This window comes from Engystomops pustulosus, chromosome 1, assembly GCF_040894005.1.
Source record: "Engystomops pustulosus chromosome 1, aEngPut4.maternal, whole genome shotgun sequence".
Classification (NCBI taxonomy): domain Eukaryota; kingdom Metazoa; phylum Chordata; class Amphibia; order Anura; family Leptodactylidae; genus Engystomops; species Engystomops pustulosus.
In genome coordinates this window covers 136,081,026-136,102,193 of record NC_092411.1, presented here as the reverse complement: position 1 = coordinate 136,102,193, position 21,168 = coordinate 136,081,026, and the positions used below count along the sequence as shown (strand labels likewise).

General features: G+C 40.3%; 1 protein-coding gene across 1 annotated transcript in view; it reads right to left on the bottom strand.

Annotated features, from left to right (window-relative positions):
• The window catches only part of LOC140133753 (lysophosphatidic acid receptor 1-B), a 91,452-nt gene that overhangs the window by 48,246 nt on the left and 22,038 nt on the right, over positions 1-21,168 (bottom strand). Inside the window, exon 2 of the mRNA XM_072154335.1 lies at positions 13,656-13,707. The gene's annotated coding sequence lies outside the window, so the exon portion shown is untranslated. The remainder of the gene's footprint in view (positions 1-13,655; positions 13,708-21,168) is intronic.

Below are 21,168 nucleotides of genomic sequence, written 5' to 3'. Positions count from 1 at the left end.
AAGACTGGTCTTGTCTAACTGCTTCACTTTGCAACATTTTTTACACTGTGAATTTCAATAAGTACTACAGAAGTACAAACTGACCTGCTAGCTTGATGGCTGCCACATGTTTTTAGTGTATATCTTGAACTAGATTTGATTCATAAAAGCTTCGTAAAATTTTTGTCCTGGCCTTGTCTGAGACAACTGAGAATAAGAGATGGAGCCTACATAGAGTAAACCTGCTACAAAATATTTGTCATAGAATTGCATGAAATAGTGATATAAACACACTCATGCACACACATATTATGTATATATAAAATAGCTAAAATCGAGCCAGACCTGATCGGAAAAGGTACAACCGAGCATAGATTCCTTCCGGATCTACTAAGAGACCTGGGACACTGTGCACTGGAAAGGGTAATTTTAAGACTGGCGTTCTTTCTTCTCCCACTGTGTTGCCGATTTAAGTAAAGTTTGTAAAAAAAAAAAAGCAATGTGACTAATTTGGAAAATCAACATAATATACAGGCCCACATTTATCAAAAAACGGTGCAAACTGCGCTATGTGCAGTTTGCCTGTGAGGTTTGCAGGTTGTGTCTGATTCATGAATTGTGGTGCAGGGTCTTCATGAATCTTGATCCCCCTGCACTGCTCTGGAAGTATGCGTCATATTTTGGAGCACTTTTTTTATGCTGCAGAATTGCGGCACAGACACAGTTGTGGCGGAGTAACACACCTCGACTAAGCCTAGGTGCACATTTTTCTGTCTTGTCGGTCACAGTACAGCCATGACACAAAACTGGCTTAGACACTTTATAAATACGTATGCAAACAGTTTGCACGTTCTTTTTACAGTAGTGCAAAGTCAGACAGAAAACTGGTGCAAGCACTTTAATAAATCTGGACCACAATGTTCTGACCTTAGGCTGGATTCACACTACCGTTGCCCGCTGTACCACCGTAGCGCGTGGGGAGAGGAGGAGGGGGAGAGCGCTGCTCACCCCGCCCCTCTCCATAGGGATGTATGGCACACGGCACTGTATGCCGTGAAAAGATAGGATAAGTCCTATTTTTTCACGGGGCACTGAGCCGCACGTGTGCTGCACCGTACCGCTCCAGCAGGGCGCCGTGCGCCTATTGCCGTCTATGGGGACGTATATTGGCCGTACATACGTCCCCCATGGGGCAGTGTGAATGAGGCCTCAGAAGTCCCCTTCTACTGCAACTGGCCTCATGCACTGGCCAGCATTCCTGTTTGTCACAAATCACAGTGAGATGGAATCAGTAACAATAGCAAAGATACTTGTGGGACAACAAGGAAAAAATAGATGGGGTTTCTACAGCTTGTGTATCCCAATTGTTGGGGTTCTATAAGACCATATAATAGGTTCCTTTATTCACTCAGCATCCTTTTTGACTCTCCTGAGCTGGAGAAATATTAACAATAGTGCAATCAAATGTTTTGCACCGGACAAAATATATGGAATCAGTAAAATATATATAATATTAACTTTGTTGTTTTTTCATTTTGAGTCCTCTTTGAAGAGTCATAGTTACATTCTGTGTTCACATAATGGAACTATTTAGCAGTTGTAATGGAAAATAGAACTGGATCATTTAGCAGCTTTTGCAGGATTATCTGAGCACGGTCATAATGATATTTTCAGGCATGGTGTCTCATATGACATAAATTATAGAATGGGACAAGGTTCTACATATGCTCCATATTTCCTTTTTTCAGGGAGAGATGGCTTTGCATGTGGAATGACTATGTTAGGATCAGTGGATCCTCTGGACCACCGCGGGAGATGGAACTAGCCAACACCCGGGACCGGATCCCAGCGGCACCTGGTATTCAACAGAGCCCGCGGCAAAGCGGGTTGGACTTGCTGCGGCAGGATACCACTAGGTCGTTCCCAGGTGTGACTAGCCCACGGTGGCAGCCGAGATCGAGGTACCTTAGCGGATGACAATCTCGTAGTCAGGTCCAGGCACAGGGTCAGGGCATGCGGCAGAGATGCAACGTCAAGTCCAAGTCCGGGGTCAGCAACAGGAGGTCCAGGCAGGTGGGAACGGGAATACAGGCACACGGAACACAGCAACACGGAAGAACTCGGGTAACACGGCAACACAGGACTCAGGAGCGGGAACACACGGGAACACACAGGAACGCAGGAATACACAGGAACGCAGGAATACTCGCTTGGAAGCTTTCTCTAAGGCTATGAGGCACAAAGGTCTGGCAGGGGACACAGGAAGAGGCAGGATTCTTAAAGGTGAGGTGTTCAGCCAGTGCACCAATCAGCGGTGCGCTGGCCCTTTAAATTTTCGGCAGGAGCCCCGCGCCCTAGGAGGCGGGGGCGCGCGCACGGCAGTCCGGGGAAGAGCAGGAGCTGGGAGAGGTGAGTGAGGAGACCGGGCTGCAGCGGGGGCACACAGGGGAGCACAGATGCGCCCGCGATCCGAGACAGGGATCGCGGGAGCACCCGTGACAGACTATTATTTAATGACAATTTAACTAGTTGGTAGTTTTTATTGCTGTATTCATATATTAAATTATGTAAAATATAAAACTGAAGAAAAAAATGACAGATTTTATAATTAATTTCCTATCCACCTTTCTAGAGAGAAAAGACAGTTGGTAGCTACACAATACGACATACTGCCCAATGCTGACAGTTATTAATTGTTATGTTTTTCAATTACCTACAGCTCTTAGTTGACAGCACTTGGCTGTACATAGAGGAAAGCAGCTTCAAAGAGGAAATGTGCCTCACACTTGACCCAGGTCATCTGTCATACGCCCTTTGTCTTTTTGTAATCAACAGACTGAAAGTTATAATGGAATCCGTATGAAAACTCCCTTCTACTTTTCCTATTATCATAAACATATAATATAACGAAGAGATGAATAAAATACATAAAAAACCTACATACACATTTATCATTCCAAGTTTTTGATGGAGAGGTGTTTAGGGCTTTTGTCGTGGGGCCAGAGCCTTGAGGTGCTTTTCTAATGCCCCCCAAAGCACATCAGTATTATTTTGCATATTTCTTCAGTTAACTGAAGAAGCAGTTGAAAAATAAAAAACAAAGGTATGAGTGGCACGTGTGAGCATAACCCTGCATAACCTAGCAGTTTGGCTAGGTAAAAGTGGTGAAAGATTCATTTAAAGGAAATCTGCCATAAAAATCAAGCATGATAAACCTGGGGCTTCTTTCCTTATAAAATCAACTTTTAAAATTATGATAATGTGTTATAAAGGCGCTGGGGTGTTAACAGAGACCCTCCGTGCTGTAGTTTCAAGGCCTGAGGTAAAGAAGCTCTGTCACCTCTGGTAATTAAACCTTGGTTTCTCCAGATGTAGACAGTCCTCCCCCCATGGACCACACATATATACACATTAATCTTATCCCCTGTTAGTCGTCTCTTTTCCAGACTAAATAAATGTAGTTGTTTTAATCTTTTCTCATAACTGAGACCCTCCATACCTCTTATGATTTTTGTGGCTCTTCATTGAACCCTCACCATTTCCAGGGCATCCTTTTTATGGTCCGGACCCCAGAACTGGACAGCAGTTCCAGATGAGGCCAAACCAATGCCTTGTACAGTGGTAATATTACATCCCTATCCCAAGAGTCCATACCACTTTTGATACATGACAAGATCTTGCTGGCTTTAGAGGCAGCCGTTTGACATTGCATGCTGTTATTCAATTTATAATCTACTAGTACCCCCAGGTCCTTCTCAACAAGGGACTATCCCAGATTTACTCCCCCAAGGACATATTATTAGCCCCCAGGTCCATAACCTTACATTTATCCACATTGAACCTCATTTGCCAAGTGGATGACCAAACACTCAGTTTGTCCAAGTCACTTTGCAGTCTATGAACATCCTCCATAGACTGTACAGTATTACACTACACAGCTTGGTCAATAACTCTTTATTGATGGGATGGGACTGCTGGGATCCCCTTGTACACAAGACTGTAGATCCCATTCAAAGTAATTGAATGAAGTGGAAATGTGAGCTTGTGTCCTGTCACTCTTACTATGGATGCATCAAAATTTTCTGTACAAAGCGCTCAGCTATTGCAGACACTTCCATTTACAATAATGATTATTTTAAGATGATTCTTACTTGTACATCTAAGAATTTTCCTACTAGAAATTTTAAAGAGAAACTGGGCCCAAAATGTGAACCTTTCCCAATGTGCTGAGAAATCACTTGCTTATGCAAATTTACATTAACTAGTCACGGGGGTGGAGTGCAGCTTCATCTAGTCCTGCATCTAACATACTTAATCATTGCTTATGAATTATGATCATGACTGAAATCACGTTATGTCCTCCTGAACTACCAGTCAAAGCAAAAGTGGTGCTGTTTGGTTTGCATTATGCACTATTAAAGGAAATCTACCTTATGATTTGATGCATTATGAAGGAAACATACCTTGAGAATACTGTAGCTACACTGTTGCAGGATCATATCTTGGTTAATCCCTGTACTGAGTGGTTTTGCTGATGAAACAGATATAGCATTATGATAATGAAGCTGTGTCCCTTCTATGGCTGGTTCAGTGCTTGGTTCAGCACTTTTTCTAGCATGTGAGTTTTTCTCTGCAGGAGAGCATGATGCAATCAATGTTCTCCTTGCCGGACAGAATAATCAATTGCTGCACCATCCCCCAGCTGCTGTGTATGAGTGATCCAGCTCAGGTTGATTAGTCATGCTTGACTAACCTCCATTTGTAATTACAAGTCAGTGTCGATATAATGTGTTGATCTAGGCAGCCAGCCTGACCCAGCTTTCCCAAGGTCTTGAATGTTATTGTTTTTTTAACAAAACCACTCAGCCCAGGGATTAACCAAGATTTGATCCTGCATCAGTGTAGCTACAGCATTCTCAAGGTATGTTTGCTTCATAATGCATCACATCAAATGGTAGGTTTCCTTTAATTTGTGATCATAAACAATTAAACTGTACCACATTGTTCAAAGCTGTGACTATTGTTCGATTTAGTGCTCCGTAGGACAATATCTATCCATCTGTTTGCAGATTTACATAATATATTGACATAATATGCAAACAGTTGTTTTAAATACTTTAGTGTTTTGGTTATCTTCTGTACCATTTTCTCCAAAAATGAACATAACCTTACTGTAGTTCACGCATATTCTGGAGACTATGATAATACCAAGTTAGGCTTCATTCACACGACCGTATGAATTCTCCAGTCCCGTATTTACGAGCCGTATGAGCCCGTATATACGTGGCGTTTTTCATCCGTATGCAGCACGTATTTAACCCGTATTTTATACGTGCCCATAGACTTCTAGGGCATACAGAACTGAAATACGGGAGAAAATAGGACATGCTCTATATTTTTATACGGCTAGTATACGGTACGGTACGCTCCAGTGTCAAAAACGGGAATATAAATGGTTGGACGTATTGTCCATTGAAATGAATGTGGCCGTATGCAACCCGTAAAAAAACGGTACGGATACAGACGTTTTCATACGTCCGTGTGAATGTAGCCTTATGCTGTTTTCTTACTGTTTAACTCATCTACTAGCTAAACATATAATACATTTGATGAAGTTTGTGCTCCCTATCTATGCAGCAGAAGAAAGTCAAAAACAAATCAGAGCATGTTAACCTATACACACTATTTGGCAAATCCTCCGATAATCGCAGTAATTCTGGTCACATTCTGTCAAGTCAGCAAACCCTCCCCCAAGTTTCCACAAATGGAATGAGTTGTGCATATCCTCTGCCCTATCCTCTAGAAGAATCAAGAATATTTTCCAGCTTAGAGAAACTTTACACAATATAATAACATAAAGCCTGTACTAAGCTGTAACAAAACAGTAAGATAGAAAAGTACATATGCTTTACTGTTTGGATTTATATTTGATAGTTACATAGAACTGCCAAGAAACACTTGACGTTACTTGCAAATGTGTACTGAGTATTATTTTAGACCAAGAGAACTATATAACTGCTTGCCATGGGATGGCCTCCACTTATGCATCATTGTGCTTGGCCACTTTCTCTGTCATTTTAAACTTTGAATTCAGTTCTTTTAAATACGCCGAAAATGTCATTGTGTATTGGTGTCATTCATTCAGTGTGACCTTTATGCACCCTCAGTAATGCCCCCATTTATTCCTAATACAGTGCACCCCTTTCTACCTGCCTGCAGCTTCCTTTATTTCTTATACAAACCCCACAGTAAACCTAGCTGGGAACTACTTGAAAAGCTATTCTTGGTCTAAATGTTGCTAACTAAGACATAGATGAAGGAAGATGGATAGAATATATACATTTTTTTACAATAATGAACCTGGTATTGAAATCTAATAATAAACGCCATAATTTAAGGAAATCTACCACACGGATGCAGTGCTTCTAATCCAAATACACTTGCATGCTGGCAAGTGCCTCCTGAAACTGGAGATGTTTTTCTTTTTGCTTTTAACAGTCTAGAAACAGGTCTTGGGGGCTTCTGTGACGTAATCAGGAGCTGCTAAGTTTCATTTGCATTATTTTAAAAGACGATTTTCTTCAACACCAGGTCATTAGAAAATAAAGGAAGAATGGATTTCAGGGGGAAACATACCTATGTGTAAATGTGCTTGGTGTACAATACTGTATCCACGTGGTAGATTTAATTCAAAGCGACCCTCCATCCAGAAAACAGAAGTTATTTTGCAGGAATAAGTAATATACCTGGTACTGCTCTGGGTGCCTCCATGGCTTACATCTACCAAATTGGGTTATTCCTAAAATGGCTGCAGAGAAACTGTGAGTCACAAATAAACCCTTTTTACCTGAATTGATTAATGGAAAAGGGTCTTACATCAGCATCCCTGCAAAAGGCATTGCATTAGGATGAGACACTGTGGAGGAGTTAAATAAAACAACAGAAGCACCAGGAGCAGAACAGGTTAGATCCGCATTTGTAATATTGACCGTTAGAGGGGTTTTCCAACAAAAGAAAGTTAGGCCCTAAATTGGATAGGGCCTAACTTGCTTATCAATGGGGGTCTCAGTGCTGAGACTCCCGCAGATCGTGAAAATGGAGCGCTGCGTTCAGCAATTTCCGTCAGCTCAATAGAGATTAATGGAGCAGAACAGCCGTCTGCATTAATCCATTAATCTGAGATGCGACAATGAGACCTCGTTTTCGTGATCTGCGGGGGTCTCAGCACTGGCGGTCACATAACCTGGGCTTGTAGCTCTGCTGCCTGGCCAATACATTACAGACAAAGCTTTCTGATTCCTTTCCCTAGTGTTTTTCCCTGATTACGAGGGTTGTCTCACTACTAGCAATAAACTACTAATGAATGGTGCTAAGGATTATGCATTAGTGGTTAAAGTGACTAAAAACTCCTTTATATTTTGGAGATTCACTTCAGATATCTGCAAAAGAGATGGCACAATATACTTGTATAGGACCAGTGTCTTGGTCTTAGAAATTTCAGTTTAGTTTACATTATAATTAAGTCTAGAATAGAACCTGTGTTCTTCTTGATATTGTTTTGACACATGATTTGTCTGAAAAATGTAAGGAATTCATTTTTGACAGATCATATTTATTTGTATGGGGTTCAAAGTATTTCTCATATATAAATCTGGTTTTCATAAGTTTTGCAGAAGTCAAGAAAATGAACTATGATACAGCTATTTTGGGTCCTTTTTAACAATAGGGCACAAATCATTTTATGCATCAATGGTACCAATTGGTATCAATGGGGGACATGTACCAAACTTTTAGTTTGCTTTTTTCTTTAATTTTTGAGACTTTTTACAGTGCTTGTTCTCATTTGTGACTTGTTTTGCACCTAAAACAGTTTTTTTTTTTAAAGTTCACCATTGTCTTGTTTTCTGTAGTGTTCCCTGAGTTATCACCTGAATTACCAGGCGTAGAAATTAGCATAGAGATGATTGCGACTTTTTGCGACTTTTGTTTTAAAAAGTCGCCAATTAACTTAAGACCAACTTAAGACAAAACGCCACATGTATCAATATGGAAAAACTGCTAATATATATCAGACAAGCAGAAAAGACAAGAAAAGTCCCAAAAAGCAGATGGACAAAGCCAGACTTATAATCCATGTGCCCCATAATATGACCCCAATTTTGTTTTCTTTATTACATGTCTATTATTGAATGCTAGGTAGATCATGGAATTCCACTTCATAATCAATGGAGATCTGCCCTCAGGAATTCATATTTATTCTAAAGATTGGTGTCTGTTCTCAAAGTGCAACTCTTACATATTAGGAAATACTAGCATTTCTTATCTTATCACTACTATTTGGGGAGGGACCAAATCCATCACTTTACTTTATGAGATGCTAAATAAAAGGGCTTGTCCTTATGTAAAACTTTTTGATAAACTGATCAGAATGGTGATTGGCTGAACTGAAGTTTCTGTTTGTCTAGAGGAAAAAGGTAGTACAGCACATATCCCTTGAAATGTGATACAGCTAGCATCAGAACATGAGCATCAGGTATTAATAATGTTAATATTAAAATAGATCTGATCATATTACAATCCTTGCAGTCCATGCCCATTGGAGTATAATTTTATAAGGCTGAAATGGCTGCAGGCTTTACTTGCCTACCCTCTGCCCCATTGCTAATCCTTCTATTATGGCCACTCGCCCCGTTCTTCTGGCATGTAAGTGTACACACACCAACTCTTATTGCTTTTTAAAGGGTCATTGTGTACACAGGTAATCTAGTATGACCCTTTGTTAAGAAGAGCATTGAGGCTCCTAGTATGCTAGTTTTATGGAATGTTATCCTGGTTGTTCCATGACTACATTCCTCTATCTCGTTCTTAACCTGTCGTTTTCACACGGCGACCGCTGCTAGTCCTAACAATAAATCTGTGCTGCCTTTTCGTACCTATGGCTTTAAACTTAGGACAGAACTCCTGCTGCACTGCCCTTGGCTTGTTTCTGACCATTCTCAGTTATACTTCTGGTTTTTATTCTTATCTGAGCGGTAACAACCTGGTGACCCTTTTGCAGTGAAGTAAAGATCCATGTATGGGGGGCTAAAGGTTAAATACTGACACGGCCATTAATATAATGCCATTGGGAGTGTCCCTATCCAAACCAGTGACATCCTTGCACATCTATGTACATCAATCTTTTGCATATATTGACCCACAGGTAAGTTAATAAAGTCAAGGATCTAGAAGTGGAATCTACCTTAAAAAAGCATTCTTTCTTTGCTTCCTTTTATTATACACTGGGGTTTTCCTGAGGCGACTTTCTTTCCTGTGGTGTCATGGGAACAAGTAAAACCAATTCCTGAAGCATATACAATGCCACATATTACCAAAACGGTATTGTCTGCTATTGATAGTATTTACACTATATTATATATTGCTTAGTCTGTTATGACTATCACCTTAAATCAGAGGCCATTATTTAATAGAGGTAAAAATATTGTATACTGTATATCTTTAAACAAAGCTTTGAGCCAGTAATCTATAGTATAATAACCACTTTCTAAACATTTCCTGAACTTTCATAAAAGCATAAATACTATCAGACTCACTGCTTATGGAATGAAAACAGGAAAGACTAATTGTTTCAAGACAAGAACTATTAGTTTTCTTGTAGAGTATTACTTTCCGCTTTTTGTCATGATTATACAATGCATGTGATTATACAATGAGAGAGCTGTTACTTGAAGTGAAACTGGAAACATTGAGGCACACATATTTCTCCACAGTCCCGTAAGGACAGAACTATACAACGTATGTTTAACTTGGCATAAACTATTATGATCTAATCGCTGCATATAATACTTGCAACAACTCATTTCATACTAGACACATTCTCCTCCATTTCAATGCAGTTGTATATGCAAACCTCCCAACAGTCCAGGATTCAGCAGAACAGACCCAGATTTCTGCCTTTGTTATATGGGCACTTGGAGATATTTCCAGGGTTTCATCTGTGTCATCCTGGATCAGATAGAGTTGAAAACAATGCTGACACAGGGAGCTTTTGCCATGGCTGTGAGAAGCGGATGCTGGCCCACATTGGGGTATCTGTACCTACACAATGAGGCTCATTTACTAAGGGTCCGCGGAGCGCATTTTTCCCGACAACTTCCGTTTTGCGCTGCATTTAACAGGGGATTTTGCTGCATAGGTGCCAGCTTGCACGCAACACAAATGGGGGACGGGCGTCAGACAACCCAACGGATTTGGACTACGCGCGGGATTTAACATTTTAAATTGTGTCGCAAGACACGCACTTACAAGCACCGGGAAGAAGAAGGTGAGCTCCGGCGGACCTCGGCGGGGAAACAACGGGTGCAGGAACACGGGCACATAAGCTACGCAAGTCGCACCAGACTTCATCTACGTCAGGCCATCCGAATCGGGGATTGCGATAGGACCAGGTAAGTAAATTTGCCCCAGTATCTACACATCAGTAGTTGCTGTATCTGATGCTGCAACTTAAAGGGCATTTTAGGGACACAAAAAATCTGTTCTAAAAATGACATCTAACTAATTTATTTAACGGTTACATCACAGGAAGTCAGATTCACCTGGTTTCCTTTGTCGATAAATCCCCACTAATGTGGTGAAGTGGGTTAGCTTCAGCTCATTTGCTAAGCCAGACCCCTATATCGATTGATGCTGGGGCATAATTTGATTGGGTCTTGTACCAGGTTCAGTCAACCTCTGCAATGGTTTCAGCTATAGTAATGCATTTATACCAGTTCTCCTGTGTAAGGGTATTCCAAATAATTCTTTATTTATATAGCGCACACAGATTACGCAGCGCTGCACAAAGCATGTCAAATTGGTCCCTGTCCCCATAGGGCCCACAATCTAAGCAACCTAAGAGTATGTTTTTGGATATATATATATATATATATATATATATATATATATATATATATATAATAGGAATAGCAGTCAGAACTCAATATTTAGAAGAGTTGTGTATGAAAATGTGGAAGAGTTTTTCAGAAGTGGCCAATTAGATTTCAGCTTTCTACATCACTTGTAGAATGTATCACTTGCTATGAAGATCTACTGCATGTTGTGTAATGCCTAGTATGTAGATAGTGCTCAGCCTGATTATGTATAGTTTATTGTGAGAAAAGTGACCTATTACAACATAGTTGATAGAAAAATCTTTCATTAGATCAGTGCTTGGCTTGTGATAAATTTGCTGTCATAGTTAAAAATACTGCAAACAACTCTCTCTGCATAACATTGTTCAGCATAGTGTCCTCCTCAGCAATAAAGCCAAATTCATATAAACTGACACATTTTTGAGTCATTGGGGTGAAAGTTCTGACTGGTACATAAAGTACACTAATATCTTAACACATGAGGCCAAGACATCCTGCATAGCTGACTCCTTCAAGAAAAGTGCATTTGTGTGATTCTGTTATATGCTCATGTGGTTTCTTTTACCTGCTTCATTCAGAATAATAGGGCAAATGTATTAATGGTCTTTTATGTCTGAAGTGTGAATGACATGTTGGCTGAGCCCCACTGTAATATATGTGCCAGGCTCCACAATTATAATATAACATTCACATTACTGATCTCTGCATAAGGGGGGAAGATTCCCAATTGAACTATACCATAGTTACATTTTATAAGAATCCTACATAATACTTACAATAGTAAACCAGACAAGAAAATTTGGGTACATTTATTAAAGTAAATATAGCATCAAAATCAAGTGTGATAAACCAGGAACAGCTTTCATTTTTCAGGAAATAAATGCTGCTTAGTTAGTAGTAGCTACAGGCAATAAAACCATCTGCCCCTATGTTGAATGTATGATGTAGATCATTATGCACAAGTCTGGTGAACTTACCTTAAAGAGGACCTGTCACCCAAATCTTCGGCAAAGTAAGCAGCTCCTAGTGCTTGAACAAACACTGCAGTGTAATCATCGCTCGCAAAGCTGTCCAACATATTCATGAGGGAGTGCTGCCTCTTCCCCGCACCGCCCTGCTTGCTCCATAGACCGCATGACACGCGGCAGTCACCGCTCCTAACCATGCCCCAACCCCGCTCCCTCATGAATACGTCGGACAGCTTTGCGAGCCGTCCGACAATTACACTGTACCGCGCTGCAGTGTTTGATAGCGTTACCGGAGGTTTCCGGTAATTCTATAACTCTAAGGCTACATTCACACACATGTATGGGGGACGTATATACGGCCTTCCTATGGAGCTCACCTCGGCGCTCACCTCCTCCTCCTCTCCCCGCACCGCCGTGTGCCCGCCGTGCTACGGTGTGGCGGGCACACGGCAGTGTGCATGTAGCCTAACACTGCAGCGTTTGTTCAAGCACTAGGAGCTGCAGTGCCAAAAATTTGGGTTACAGGTCCTCTTTAAAGAGAACCTGTCAGATGAAATTGATCTAATAAACCACTACCAGTGTGTTGTCAAGCAAGTTTTTTTCATGACCCAGTGTGGTCACATCACCCAGAAAATCTACTTTAAAGTGACATGTAAATTGGTTGTATAAAATCAATAAGGCCTTTGTCCAGCATCCAAAGACATCACTAACCAGATCTCCTGAAGTTGAATTCATAATGTAGATCACAGGAGATCATTCACAGCTTTCTTGACTTTATACAAGTAGATTTTCTGAATGATGCGACCACACTGGGTCAGTTTAAACGAAATCTCAAAACAAGCATGATAAACCAAGGACACTTACTCATAGATCGAGGCACTGTGACTGTGGAATCTTCTTATATTTGTTATTTATGGCTTTCTCCCATCTAAAATCAACTTTTAAAACTATGCTAATAAGCCAGGAGGGCTCTATGGATCGTTATCAGAGCACTTCCTGTTCTGGCTTCACAGGCTGTAGCACTCCCCTCTACATCCTCAGCACTTCCTCCCTCCCTCTGCCTGATGTAATCTCACAGCACCAGAAGAAATTTCATCACACAGTGAGAGGGGGAAGAGCTCTCTTCACAGTGTAACAGCCTGTGAATCTTCAGCAAAGAGGGTTTCTGGTAATGTCCCGGAGTCGATTCATTTTAAAATGAAGGAGGATAACAACATATCATACTTGATTTTGATTTTGGATCTACCATCAAAATAAAGCATGGATAAACCAGGGACATTTACTTATAGTTGCAGGCACTGTGACTGTGGTATTCTTCTAATATGTGTTACCCATGAGCAACAGCTTTTATTTTAGGGACCCACATATATCCTGTGGATATATCATAAATACTGAACTTGAGAATACCCCTGTAAATCAAAATGTCACCTGGCAACATTACCACATTACCCTGACATGTCCATGGGATATACTAAATATGTCTTGATAGAGATAGATAAAATGCAATCTTTAAACTCCCATAGTCAAGTCATCAGTACTTTCACTGCTGATACACTATTATAGCATTAACTTCTTGGTTCCCTGGTGGCCAAGCCTCCTTCTGCATGCGAAAATGATTCTAGTACCTCACTAACAAACTAGTAAATTCTTTCAACAGGATAAGTTCCCATAAATATATTTCTTGGTGGCTCATTTGACAAGCATATCCATATATGTATACAGTCTTTGATCAATAACATAAATGTTCACATATTTTTTAACAGAATGTCAATATATAAAAGAAAATATAACTTACATTTATTGCCACCGTTGCTTTTGTATTGTATTAGTCACTTCAGCTGCTTGCCCTGGAACATAAAGGAGGCAATTTACTATCTTATTATACTAGCTAACTAGAATGTGCAAGTAAAATAAAATAAAAAAAACAGCGCTCTGTCAACTTTCTGGAAGATAAAAACCTAAACCATTTGGCTTAACATAAACAGAACTGTTTAATATTACAGAGCACAAAAAAAAAGAAAAGAACAAATGAGGGCTATGCGTGTCACAATGACTACAACTAACGGCTCTTTCACATTAGCGCTGGTGCTCAGCATCCGTTGCGCTTTGTCTCCGATGTGTCTCCGTTTTTCTTCCGTTTTGTGAATCAAACGCGTTGGGTTTTACATTTCTATTAAAAATATTTTATGGATATAAGAGTCCGATCCATTCACTGAGTGCAGCAGTGCCTACCAGAATGGGACAATACCTCGTGGATCTTCACTACACCGCCAAGTCTGCCACAGCTGGATGAACGGACCTGTGTCCCGTTGGCAGAAGCTCCTCTTCTCTAATATATCTATGACATGCTCTATTTCCTACTGGACAAGGTAAGAGTCATTCTATCATATATATCTCCCTCCCAGTAGATTGCACTTGAATCTTTTGCGCTTTTTATCTCCTCTCTCCTATTGGCCCTGTTGGTGCATGCCCGTGGATCTCCACATCAACGCACTCAACGCTAGCCTTTTGTTCATACATTTCTAGGAGAAATAAAGTATAAAAACCTACCTCATTATCACAACACATAGACAAAAGTGGAACTGTTTTGAGAAGAAAGTAGCCATATTGTTTCTTCTAAAAGTAACACCAAAATATGTCTTTAGATTATGCATTCTTGTCCTCAAGCTAAAATTCCTGATCATATTTACAATGTGCCACTTTTGTTAGGCCTTTCCAGATGGTATTTAGCTGTAACATTGAAATCCACAAAAATAAGGTACGTTACAAGCTCCAAAAGTAAGTAAGTAATTAATTCATTGTTGGTCAAAGGTGTTTAATCCCCTGGATTTTTGTTATCTTTAAGCATTTTTTAATTATTTATGACTTTAAATTTATGTTGTCACTTTGGAACATCGAAATGATGTTCTAGTATTGATATGTTATCCCTATTAATAGTGTATAACTGTCTTGTTAGTGGGGTCCAATTACTGGGAGGAAAGAAAGAGTCCTATGTGCCCCATATGGATTGCATGCTTGGTTACAGATGTGTGTTGCCACTTTATTCATCACTTGGGACTGACAAAGAGAACCACCAGACAGTCATCAGATTTATATTGGATACTTTGCTGCTAACAAAACTTCCCTTAAATACCAATTTAAAGTAAGTTAAAATCATGCTCATGTCATACGTATTCATTTATAGCCATGACTGTAACAGTAACTAATTTCATGGCTCTGTAAATATGCATCAGAATCACTTCCTTTCCTCTGTGTTACTTACTATATAACTACCTTGTCCAAACTGCAACAATCCCATATACAGAAGTTATACTTATCTGATGAAAGGATTCATATGAAATACTACAGATACTGGATAAATACAGTGTTACTATACTTGCCCAATTCTCTAGAAAGGGTACTCTATAGGAGTATAGTATTAAAGGTGTTTTCTACTGATAGAAAGTTCTCAAATCATAATCCCCTAGTGATTTTGGTGATTTTGTTCCTATCAATGCATTAGCTGCTCTGTGTGAGATTCAGCGGGCATTCAGTGTGGACAGGCACTAGATAAACAGACATTTCCTGATTCCGCTGTACTATGCTCATGCCCAGGATCCTGTGTGCTGCTAATGTGCTTAGATTATCAGGGTCCAGGGTATAACTACATTTTCATTTAGCTTCTCAAGTTGCTACTAATATTGGCCACAGAGAAAAAAAGAGATGAGACAAATCAGAATCATGAGATGGATATCAGACACAATGAAATACTCAGTTTTGCCATCTCAACTAACCAATAAAACACACACTTGGCACTGCTGAGCCCCCTTCCCCCTCAGATCAAGACACTTATGTTATCTATACAACTTATCTGTAGAGATTGTCTCCCTACACACTTCCAGCTCCTGCAGTACAGGGGATGTGCGTTAATGTGAGAGAAACCTGAGCAGACTGGGAGACCTACCTGACCATAGGACTGAGTTTATGGTTTATCCAATGCCAACCAAAAAATACAGCAGAAGTACTGAATTATGTCTGTAAAATACTCTACTCAATGCCTCTTCAACTCCTCATTACTCACCCTCCCACCGCTTCTTCCCTGCTCACTCTCCCCACTGATATCAGCTCAACGTGGCAAGGGATGAGTGAGGGGGAGGAGGCACCTATGAGACTGACATGTTGGATCTGCCCCCCCTGGTGTGGAAGGAGTGGGGCCTACTGTATTATAACATCATTCCTACTGATATCAACTGTGGAACAAATCCTGTAACCAAAATTAAATTTTCACTTAATAGATAAGGAGGTTAATGTTCACCTATAGAATATTTCACTTGATAATTTTAACATTGTAGGAGGTAAGCCAATCAAACTTAAATGACTGCACATGTAGTGTCATTTGTCACAATTTGGGTAGTACTGGGCCTAGACAGACAGACCCAGACAGTTGTCTCTTAGTATCCCAGCAATCATGTTTTTTATGTCACATGATCACCGGAATCAATAGAAGCACTGGACCAGCCGCTGCTTCCATTCTCTGCTCAATCAGCTGAGAGGTAGAGAAGACAGAAAGAGTAAATACCGTTTTTGTCTTCATTCTAGGGTCCACTTCAGCTGCTAACAGAAGGGCACCGAACACTCGACTTGCCCAATTCTTTGCACAGCCTACTAAAGCCTGTGGCTTAAATATATAGTTGGCAGTCTTGAACCAGTTACCAACCATTCATATTCAATAATTTCAATGATTGTTCTGCACAATGCCTCTAGTATTTGTCTGACTAGTTTCCACACATTACGTCCATAGTTTTATGCGGCAGCTGTGTTTCTCTATTAGCATACATGGCCACTATGACGTTCCTTTCATGCTAACAGTTACAATACATCACGTTTTAGCTGTCATTTTATATTCTGTTACTAATTATATAATTATATACTTTTCTATAGCCCCTCATTTCAGTCCACAGTGTCTGTGATGTGACGTCTTAATGGCCTTCCATAATGGGTAATATTGACTTTGACCAAGTCTGTATGCTGTATGCTATTTCTCTGGAGCAGTGCTAGGTGGTCGTCTGCTTCCAGGGTCACATCACATCCAAAGTTAGGCTTCATTCACACAAACGTATGGGGGACGTATATATAGCACAAATGCAGCACTGTACCGCTCCATAGCGGGGCGAAAGATAGGACAAGTCCTCCTCCTCCTCTTCCCGGGACCGGCGTGTGCATGCCATGCTATCGTACGGCGGACACACATGTGAATCCAACCTTAATGTTTTTATGCTTAAGCAGGGTGTGAATAAGTGTGGAAAGTCAGCTGATTGTTCATGTTTTCCACATTGCAGAATGTGGGAAAATGGCAATGTATCAAATAGATTCCAAAGTTATGCAATATAAAATGTTAGTTTCATGTATTTCTCTCTAAATAAAGGGATTTGAACTTTGATGGCAATAGGCATAGTCATTCATTATAGCTCATGCATTGGTAACCGATCAAACTGTCACATTATCTGTGTTAAGGAAGACCACAAAGTAGAGACCAGTGGAGAGCCGGGCAGGATCATAATGGAAGCAGTGAGGGATTGACAAGGCCATTATGTTTGTCCATTATAATTAAAAACCCCTTCTGTGCTACCATCTTGGTGAATACATTTCATTGCATTCTTGAAATGGCCTAATTTCTTTTTTATGTGTTATGATCAACAGCTGTACTCATGAAGTCAACAAACTTGTTAGACATGTGGATGAGGGACATTTATCAAGGCTTTTACACCATTTTTCAGCTATTGAGAAGAACTGTGAATAGTTCCCCTCTTACTCCAACTCAACACCAAGTGGCCGTGGAGAGGGTCAGGCTGAATGGTGGAGTGGGTTGGTTCAGGTGCAGGCTATAGCACAATTGCCTGCCAGTAGGGGCGTAAGTTGACATAAGATTCGCCTGCACCAATCCCAGCATCATATTGCTCATATTTTCCCAACTGTATAAATAATGTATAATAAATATATATATATATATATATATATATATATATATATATATATATATATATATATATATATATTATATATATCAAATGTCAGTTTGGCCTCTTAATAAAGGGAAGATAGCTGTCTTCCAGATAATTATTAGCCCTACTATTATCTTACTAAAGACTAGCTTTATAACACAGAACTGCTGGCATACTCTACTCATTAAACTAGCAATGGAAAAAGTATTAAAATACCAGGATTCTACTTTGTTTCATTACAACATTCTACAGAATCTCCTAGCATGAAGTCGCTCATTTGTACAGTGATCATGATTTGTACGAATAAGAAGAAATATGCTCCTTTATAACCCAGTTTTAAGAACGCTATGTCCCAAGGAGATGATTAGTTGAAAGAGTTGTAAGCATGACATGTACTGAAATGTAACACATGCCTAGGAAAGGATGATGGCCATTATTTATGGGCTGATAAATGAGGGATTTGCAGGCAGGAACACAGCAGGCTCTATTTATTAGTCTGCAAAAATTCTGCATTTACAGACAATTAACAGGAAGATGTAGTAAAGTGAAAACACAGCTTTGTAGAAGTGAGAAGACACTTTGGTGTCATAAAAGCTGGAAAATATGACTAAGTCAAAGGAGATTACAGGCAGACCCAGGGTTACATACAAGATAGGTTCCATAGGTTTGTTGAGTTAAGTAAAGTAGAAAATGTATATATAATTGTTGCCTCTGTGACAATTGGAGTTTCCTGTAACGGGACCAATTATTATCAATAACGCTTCATTACATTTACTAATTTACTCCTTAAATCCTGTTTTATTTTGTTTCTCTTTATAAACATCATGTGATTGCATCATGTATGTTGGCCTGGCTTTGACTAAGATAAAAACAACTTGTAAAGAAATCCAATATGATTATTGCATATGGTGAATGTTTACTATATTATCCATATGACAAGTTTGCGCTCTTGACAGTCACGGGCTATTTTATTTGAGTAAATAATACACCTACTCATGGGCTTCCATCCTCCCAAGGTGCCACCTGTCTCTTCTAGGCCTCGGTGCCCCCATCTCGACTACTGCTACACAATGAAACTGTAAAGCAGCGCCGGTCTCTATAAACAAACAGAGGCCTGGTGATGGCGAGAGGCACTGCAGGAGGACAGGAGCGCTGGAGGAGGTGAGCATAAGCTCTTTGTTATTTTTACAGTGCCCCCAGCCATGTATAAAAAAAATGCTAGGTATCCTATCTTTTCCAGGCATACGGCGCGGTGACCCATGTTCCTCTATGGAGAGGGGCGGGGTGAGCGCCGACATGTTCTCGCTGTGCTATGGTACGGCGGGAACATGTCAGTGTGAATTCAGCCTAAGGTTGTTTTTTTAACGGAATAAAGGCCTCCCCGGATTAAAGAAAAAACGAGATCTTCAATTAGGCATCATTTATCCATGCATGTTTTTTCAAATGGAGAAAAAGCACTGCAGCCACTGTCATTTTTTCCATCCAAAAAATGCATGGATAATGAATACCTGCCTAAATGGAACCTAACAGATGACATAACATTTACATGGATGTCAAAGGGATTTTTTAATTGATACGTTAAACCTCCATTCTTTACTTTTTTAACAGAGGAAAGAAACTGAGGATTGAACAGTAGCGTGAATTTAGCCTTACAGTAGTAATATTTCAAAAATAAATGCTCCCAGTGAATACATTTCTATTGAAATTTAGTTTTATCTTTATAGCAATTCAGAAGACTAAAAGCAACAGGAAATGTTTCTAAAGTTTGATGCTTCTATTTAAAATCAGAAGGATGTAGGTATCTTCCATATAACATCTAAAGTATATTTCCCTGGGGGAGTGAAAAACTTGATTGTTTCCAGAAGGCCATAATAAATCATATCTTACAGACATAGTTGCAAGCCTTGGCCAACACATATTTGGATGCTGCTAATTATGGCAATAAAAAAAGGCTTAAGTAATATTATTCTAATGAGTCATCCAGACAGCTTTATGTGGACATACATGTATTACTTCACCTATTTTTATTTCACAAACATGGATAGTGTTTTACAATGAACCTAAAGCTTTACAATGTATATATTAACCTGGATAATGGACTACATCCCCTCAGGCATAAATAAATATTGCAAATGAAAATAAGAAGCTCTTTAAGACTATGAGGCACATTTACTTACCCAGTACCGTTCCCCGATCCGAAGTGTCCGACGATCATGCACTCTGCGGCGATTCACTTACATCGTGCTCCCGATATTCTGCATGTGTTGCTTACCTGATCAGTTCCGCCGGAGTTCACCATCTTCTTCCCGGTGCATCTAAGTGCATGGCTTGCAACACAATTTTAAAGTTCCACACTCTGTCCCAATCAGTCGGATCATGCGGCGCCCGACCCCTGATTTCTGTTGCATGAAAGCCGGCGCCGATGTGCCAAAATCCGATCACGTGCAACACTATCACCTCCTAAATCCCTGTCCCAGCTGCGCAATCCCTGAAAACGTCGGAAAACCCAATGGAAATGCGGCTGCGGGACCCTTAGTAAATGAACCCCTATATATCTTACTAAGAAAAAGAAAAATGAAAAATGCCTCTTGCTCCACTTATCTGCCACTCCAACCACCGCAGCTGATATTTGCCCTAAGAAGCTATGTAACACAATGGGGGTCATTTACTAAGAGCCCGATTCGCGTTTTCCCGACGTGTTACCCGAATATTTCCGATTTGCGCAGATTTCCCCTGAATTGCCCCGGGATTTTGGCGCACGTGATCGGATTTTGGTGCATCGGCGCTGGCATGCACGCGGCCGAACGAAAAACCCGATGGATTCGGAAAAACCGCCGCATTTAAAACAAAAAATGTTTTGCGAAAATTACACTTACCTTCACTAGGAATAGGCCGGTGAATTTCAGGGCATTCCAGCGCGCCTCCGGGGAACTTCAGCGCAGCAGCGGAGGAACTACCTTAATGAATCCCGGCCGGACCCGAATCCAGCGCAGAGAACGCGCCGCTGGATCGCGAACGGACCGGGTAAGTAAATCTGCCCCTATATATCTCCCCAGAGAAAAATGTCTCTTTCTCCACTTATCTGCCCCTCCATCTACCTCAGCTGATATTTGACCTCAAAACACAAATCTTGAGATTCTGCAGCCCACAAATAACTGTTGAATGACTAGGATTGAAGGTGTAAAAGCTTGAATATTTTAAATATTAGACCCTTTGCTGTAATACTTCAAATTTAGTTTTGTAAACCTCATATTTCCCTTTTACCTCCATTCATGTTTGCAGGAAATCAGGCACTGTCATATCACAGCCCATTGAACCGCATAATAG